This window comes from Pinus tabuliformis, chromosome 5_2 (assembly GCF_031772625.1).
Source record: "Pinus tabuliformis cultivar Carrire ecotype Pingquan chromosome 5_2, CPIR1, whole genome shotgun sequence".
Taxonomy (NCBI): domain Eukaryota; kingdom Viridiplantae; phylum Streptophyta; class Pinopsida; order Pinales; family Pinaceae; genus Pinus; species Pinus tabuliformis.
In genome coordinates, this window is record NC_142306.1 from 422,056,013 (window position 1) to 422,064,049 (window position 8,037).

Consider the following 8,037-nt stretch of genomic DNA (forward strand, 5'->3'; position numbering starts at 1 on the left):
TATAGCTTATGGTATACTTTTCCTAAACAGTGTACTAGCAGCCTCCACTTGCTCCTCTGTATCTCTCAAAGTATGCTTGGTCCATATTGGATTCCCCCTGGTAGAACTAGAAGGAACATCTCACTCCTCCTATTGTACTAAAGGTTATGTCCTTACTGATAGTGTTACTGGTCCATCCTCAACCTTTATAGCCTCTAGCTCCTACTATGTTACCACAACTAGTTAAGTATCATGTGACCTCCTAAAGGTCCTACACTCCTCAAATTTTACATCTCTTTTTATGATGACTCTCATAAATGCTAGAATGTAGACCTTGTAAGCCTTTGAGACCTCATTATAACCCATAAACATCACTCTCTCAGAAGAGGGCTCCATCTTATTCCTATTCTTTGATGGAATATGGACATAAATTGGAATACCAAATATAAGAAGGTGGATCACCTTCAGTCTCAATCTTGTAAAATCCCCCTCAAGAGTATTGATCTCCACTTCCTTGTGAGAAATCTTGTGCTATAGGCATATTGTTGTATTGCAAGCCTCAACCCACAAGAACATAGGAAAGTCTTGATCATGGATCATTGCCTTGCTACTACAACTATCATCTTGTTCTTCCTCTCTGCAACCTCATTCTATTGAGGGTTGTAATGCATTATGAGTTCTCTCTTAATTCCTACCTCCCTACATAAAACCTTGAATTCATTGGAGATATTATCACCCCTATTGTCTGATCTCAACACCTTGATCTTCTTCCAAGTCTAGTTCTCCACAAGAGATTTAAACTCTTGGAACCAACCAAATATCTCATCCTTTGTCTTCAGGAAGTAAATCCATGTCCTCCTGGAATAGTCATTTATGAAGGTCAAAAAATAACTAAACCCTATGATCGACTCCACTAACATAGGACCACATACATTTGAATGCACCAAGTCCAATACTCCCTTGGACCTAGTCTCACTATGAGGAGAGGTTACCTTGGCATGCTTTCCAATCACACACCCCCCCGCTCCAACTTGATCTCTGGAAAACCAGTGACCATCTCACGCAACAATGGTAAAGCCATATAGTGTAGATGTCCTATCCTCTTGTGACAAATCTCACTCTAGTTGCCATTGTCATGCACCAAGACCTTCACACGTTGTCCTTTAAACAGATATAGGTTTCTCTCCTTGATCCCTATGACAACCCTCACGCTATGAGTTACTCCTTTGGGCCTCACAAAAACTTCATCTCCCATGAAGTCAATCTCAAGTACCCTATCCACCATTGACAATATGAAGAGAAAGTTCTTCTCCAACCCAGGCATGTCTAACACCTCCTTAACTTCCATATGACTCCTAAAGTCCAGCTAGAACTATATGCTCCCAATGCCCTCCATTTCATATATCACATTATCTCCAAGCTCTACATGGATATATTGGTAACGAGGTCTTAATATCCCATCATATGGAAGCTCCACTATCCACAAGCCACAGACCATGAGTGATGGTGCTAAAAAAGAGATCAAAGAAAACACCTTTTCAAACTTCTCAAAAAGCTCATACATCTTGGTTTTTTCATTTTTCAAATTTTATTTTCTTCTTTTCCACCTGTCACTTGCATAAAATATTTAAATATAATTATTGATATTTACATCTTAGAAATATTTTCATTAATGTTGTCATTAAAAGAAAGATTTCCCGAAACAATAAAATAAAAATGAATTAATATGAGGAATATTAATTAAAGTATTTGCTAACTCATTTATTTATTCAAGATTATAGTATTTTTCCTAAAATAATTTAAAAGCCATTAAAAAATCAAAAAATAAGCATTAGAAAAATCCTCAATTTCATTTTGTTAAAAAATCAACAAAAATCCTAGTATCTAGAATGGAACTTTAATATTTTATTTTTCTATAGTCTTTGGCATATGAAAATTTTCCAAATATTTAATTTACAAAATATAAAACTATTAAGAAATTAAATGAAAATATTAATAAATCCAATCAAATAAAAATTCCAACATCAAATCAATATGTAATCACACAAAATGGATTTAAATAATAAATATGAGCTATTAAGTTTAACCTTTCCCCCTTTTCTTTTTTGTAATCTCATGGCATTTTTTTGAACAAAATTGTGTATTTTTTCTTTAACCAAATTATTAAGTTTAACCTTTCCCCCCTTTTCTTTTTTGTAATCTCATGGCATTTTTTTAACAAAATTGTGTATTTTTTCTTTAACCAAATTTTTTAGTCATTTTATTGTTGATTAGGAAAATATAATTCACCAAAAATGTTCTTCATAATCCTAGCTTTCCAAAATTTGGTCATCTAAAACTCAAGATATAGCCCTTGGAAATTAACACTCAATAGTCATAGATTCTGCCCTAGTTTAATTATGGATCGTTGATACGTGGGCTTATATCTCTATCCCACATGCATTGTGAAAAAGCATTATTTATATTTTATATTGTTTTTTCAATTATTGGTATCTTTTCCTAAAAGACCAGAGTCAACCTCCTAGAGACTTATTAAAGTTCCCTCTATGTTTTAATAGAGATTGTACTCCTCTTTACACACTCAAATTTTCTTACCAACTCAAAATAATGAATCAAAGAATTAAACATATTCATGTGTGGGTGGGCCAAGTGATTAAAATAAAATGACAATTAATGAAAATGGAATTGTAATGATGTTCCACAATACACATCCATTCACACTTGATAAGGAAGACACATTTCAAGCAAGTATACACATAAAGAAAATAAACGATATGGTCTAGGTATTTCACAAAGCTTTAAAATGATTTAATTCATTTAATAACATAAAGAGTCATAGGATAAAATTCATGAGAACTCATGCCTAACATAATTCTATGAAACATCAAATGTTAAGAACTCCTAAAAATAACTCTCTACAAGAGTCAAAATTAATATTATAGACTTGAAATTTAAGTTTGAATAAAGCAAGTACCTAAAGCGCTAAATAAAATTCCTAATAATTAAATGGAACTTGAATACATTCGTTCCTAAGATATTGGGATGAGACCCTTGTGGACCAATAAGTAATATAGTAACTTGGAATAAAATAAGGGAATGCAGTCAAAGATCAACTTTATAACTGTATAATACAATTCATAAAGCTCAATGATTTAAGACTAAGAAGAAAAGAATGGGAAATTACTTCAAATAAAATATAAAGCACTTACAAAATTGCAGAAAGATGACTAGTGGAATGGATTCACTCTCTCTTTTGGCAACATCAAAGGTCGAAGTATATATTGACATTGTATGTCCATTAATGTAATTATTGAGACATTTATTCAAAATTAACAATTTCAATCAACAATCTTTTAAGCGGTGACGAGGAAAATTTTAGGGGAAAAATTTTGCAAATGGGCTATTTTTTGGACATTTTATGAAAAAAATATTTGCCAATTTGGTTAAAAAATCTCCCATATTTTACATATATATTATTAAATAGATGATATTCACCAAAAATCTACCAATTTTAATAGTAAATTACATGTTTTTTTATTGAATATTCGCCTACATTTTATACGCATGAATTTTCAAACTAGAATAGCCATCTACAATACTATATATAGGAAAATATTTAAATCCTTAAAAAATACCTAAATTAAGCCATTCTTCAGGATACTCCTTCATAAGTAGAACAATTATATATTGTTTTACCCTTAATACAATATTTCTTCAATTTATTTTGAATCTACGCATATTTGTTTAATGGTTGAAAATTGGTCTTTATTGTCGTTGGCAAATGTAACTAACCATTTCTTAATATTTTCCTCTAGGAAATCTATTAGGCTACTGAACTCATTACCCCAATATGTTTCGATGATTTTCAAGTCCTCTTCCAGCTAGTACTTTGGGATCAACATGGAGTCTCTAACTATTCGTGGGCCTTCAAGATCTTGGAAAACCTTAATTGCTTTGAATAAGTCATTACTCCACTCGTTGATCTTTGTACACTCAACAACAGCATCTTTTAACATTTGGATTATAGTATGCCATCCTGCATTGATCTACTGTTATGAAACCAGCTCACAAAAAGATAGAAAAGAGAGATCAACGCCTTAGAATTTAGCCTCTTCGAGGGGGCAACCTCCTTTACATTACACAAATGAACAATTATTGGATGATTCAAATGACAAAACCTCCTTTCTATATATAGGAGTCTAAGGAGTCACAATATAACCCTACCGACCTAACAATAATAATATAAAGCCACAAAAATAACAATAGAGGGATTCTATGGGGCACAGTAATAACAATATGGGGACAATAGGGGCACAAAAGTATTAATAAGGGATACAACTACAATAGTAATGGGGTAATCACTAGTCTTATATGGACCCAACATGCCCCTCTCCTTCAAAAAAGTGTTGTCCTCAACGCTTGAGTAGTTCTGGATGCTTCTGTATAAAATTCTCATCCTCCCATGTGGAATCTTCAGCGGATAAGTTCTTCCACTTGATAAGATACTCTGAAATTGATCGATTTCGTAACTGTCAAGTTCTTGTTTTTGTGATTGCTTCTGGTTCCAATATAATTTTTCCTTCCTCGTCAAGTTCTAGCAATATTGTTTGAACTGAGAGCTTGTCGCCTATAACCTTCTTTAAACATGAAACATGGAAAACTGGGTGCAATCGAGAAGCTGCAGGAAGCTCCAATTTGTATGCCATAGTACCAATCTTTTGCAATACCTTGTATAGACCATAATACTTTGGTGATAATTTATTATCCTTCTTAGCTTGATTGAGGGACATTTTCTTATATGGTTGTAGCCGTAGGAATACCCAATCACCTACATCAAAACTTCTTTCACTGCGATGTTGATCTGCCTGCTGTTTCATTCTATTCTGTGCCAACACGAGGTTATCCCTTAAGAGTTGGAGGACTTGTTGTTGATGTTCAATGTGATGTTCCACTGCTTGAACCTTAGAATTTTCTCTTAAATATGATGTGATGGATGGTGCCTGATATCCATAAAGTGCCATAAATGGGGTCATTTTTGTTGTTGTATGGAAGGAAGTGTTATACCACCATTCAGCCAGAGGCAACCATTTGACCCATTGTGTCTGTTTATCAGATACAAAGCAACGAAGATATCCTTCCAAACATTTGTTTACTATCTTAGTTTTCCCATCAGATTGAGGATGATAAGATGAGTTATGAACTAACTGAGTACCAAGACAAGAAAATAATTCTGTCCAAAAAATTCCAGTGAAAATGGGATCTCTGTCACTTACAATAATCTTTGGGTTTCCATGAAGCTTTTGAATTGTTTCCATAAATGTAGTAGAAAATGTACTGGCTTTAAATGGATGAGATAATGCATAAAAGTGTGCACACTTGGTAAGTCTGTCAACTACCACCATGATGACACTCTTTCCCTCAGACTTGGGTAAACCTGTGATAAAATCCATTGAAACCTCCTCCCAACGTTGGCTTGGAATGGATAAAGGTTGTAATAGACCCAGTGTCTTAATTGTTTCAACTTTTTTTTGTTGGAAAACCAAACATTCTACCACAAAATTTTGAATATCTAATTTAAGGCCCTCCCAAAAAAATTCCTTCTTAACCCTGTGGTAAGTTTTTAAAAATCTTGAGTACCCTCCTAAGGGAGAAGTGTGCAATTCCATAAGAATCTTTTGTTTTAGTTGGGAATTCTTATAGAGGTACAAGCGATCTTTGTACCATAACAAATCATTTTTCCAGCTAAATGTATCAGACGTACTGGAGTCTTGTTGTAACTTTCGAATAAGTGCCCACACTGCTTCGTCGTTCTTCCATTCCTCCCTTGCTTCGTTTATCCAATCTGGTTGGATAATAGAAATGGTGCACAACAATGCTTCCACATCCTCATCCTTTCTTGAGAGTGCATCTGCCACCATATTTTGCTTCCCTTTTTTGTAGATGATTTCAAAGTCATAACCCAACATCTTTGTGACCCACTTTTGTTGCTCTTCAGAGGATAATCTTTGTTCTAAAAAGTATTTAAGGCTATCATGATCTCTTTTTACCTTGAAGTGTCTTCCAATTAGGTAGGGTCGCCATTTCTTAAGTGCATGGAGTATTGCCAACATTTCCTTCTCATAAATAGCTTTGTTTAAAAAATTTCCCTTGATTGGACGACTTTCAAAAGAAATGGGTCTCTCATCTTGCATTAAAACAACACCAATTCCATTTCCTGAAGCATCACATTCCACAATAAAGGTTTTTGTGAAGTCTGGTGTAGCTAAGACTAGTGCTTGGCACATTGCCACTTTAAGATGCTCGAAGGCCTTTGTTGCTTCTAGATTCCATGAAAATGCATCTTTCTTCAATAATTTTGTTAGAGGTGCTGCTATTCTCCCATAATTCTTAACAAACTTGCGATAATACCCTGTCAACCCGAGAAATCTCGCAGATGCTTTATGGATGTGGGGATTTTCCATTCCTTAATGGCTTTAATTTTGCTAGGGTCTACCTTAACTCCTTCATGAGATACAATATGACCCATATATTCCACCTCTTGTACTCCAAAGAAACATTTGGATCTTTTTGCATATAATTGTTTCTCCTCCAATAGTTGTAGCACCCTGTCAACATGTTCAACATGATCCTTCCAAGACTTGTTGTAGATTAGTATATCATCAAAAAATACTAACACAAATTTTCTAAGGAATGGTTTGAAAATGGAATTCATCAAACCTTGAAATGTTGAAGGTGCATTGGTAAGGCCAAAAGGCATGACCAAAAATTCATAATCACCCTCATGAGTTCTAAATGTTGTTTTCGGAATATCTTCAGTCTTCATTCTGATTTGATGATATCCTGAACGAAGATCCAACTTGGTGAAGTAAATTGATCCATGCAATTCATCCAGTAATTCATCAATGACAGGAATCGGAAACTTATCTTTAATAGTGAGATTGTTGAGCTCCCTATAATCCGGACACATGCACCATGATCCATTCTTCTTGTGCACCAATACTACTGGAGCAAAGAATGAACTTTGACTTGGTTGAATTATACCAGCCTCTAGCATTTTTGCAACCATACGTTCAATTTTACACTTTTGGGCATAGGGATATTTGTACGGCCTGATGTTTGGAGGAAAAATTCCTAGAATCAGATGAATAGCATGATCATGATCACGAATAGGTGGGAGACCTTTGGGAGTCTCAAATACCTTGGAATTATTTTCCAAGACTTTTTGGAGACCTGGAGAAATAGATGATTCCAACGTGGAAACATCTAGCGAACATAATTGTGCAATTACACCTCTTTGTTCCTTTTTTAGAAGCTTTTTCATACTGTTAGCACTGATTATCTTTCCCGGTTTCCCTGCAATACCCCTTAATTCAACTTCCTTTCCTTCCACAGAAAATTTCATGAAAAGTTCTTGAAAATTAAAAGCTATTATACCCAAGGATTGTAGCCATTGGACTCCTAGTACAACATCAGCACCTCCCATTGGAATGGAAAGAATTGGGCTAGTCAATACATATTCTCCCATGGATAGCTTGATATTATGGCACTTTCCAAAGCAATTTATTGTTCCTCCATTTGCAATCATCACTTGAAACTCTGGTGCTGGATATAAGAAGCAATTCAATTCTTTTGCTACCTTACAATGAATAAAATTGTGGGTACTTCCTGAATCAATCAAAACTATTACCTTTTTCTTCTTGATTTGTCCTTCTATCTTGATGGTTTGAGGAGTGGTAATTCCTGCCAATGCATTACAAGATATGGTCGGATTCATTTCTTCTTTATCTAGGCTTTGTTCTTGGAGTATATCCTCTTCTTTTGACCTTTCTTGCTCCTTTTCTTCTTCCTCTTCACAATCTATGTAGAATAATTTCTTCTCAGCACACTTATGACCATTAGTGTATTTTCTATCACAACTGTAACAAAGCCCTTTTTCTCTTTTTTCTTCCAAATGTTGTGGTGTCAACCTTATAGGTTGTGGAAGACTAGGGGCAACAACACTTCCATATTTATAGTTGTGAGTGGTATGCTTCCTAGTTGCCATAATTTTGCTTTCCA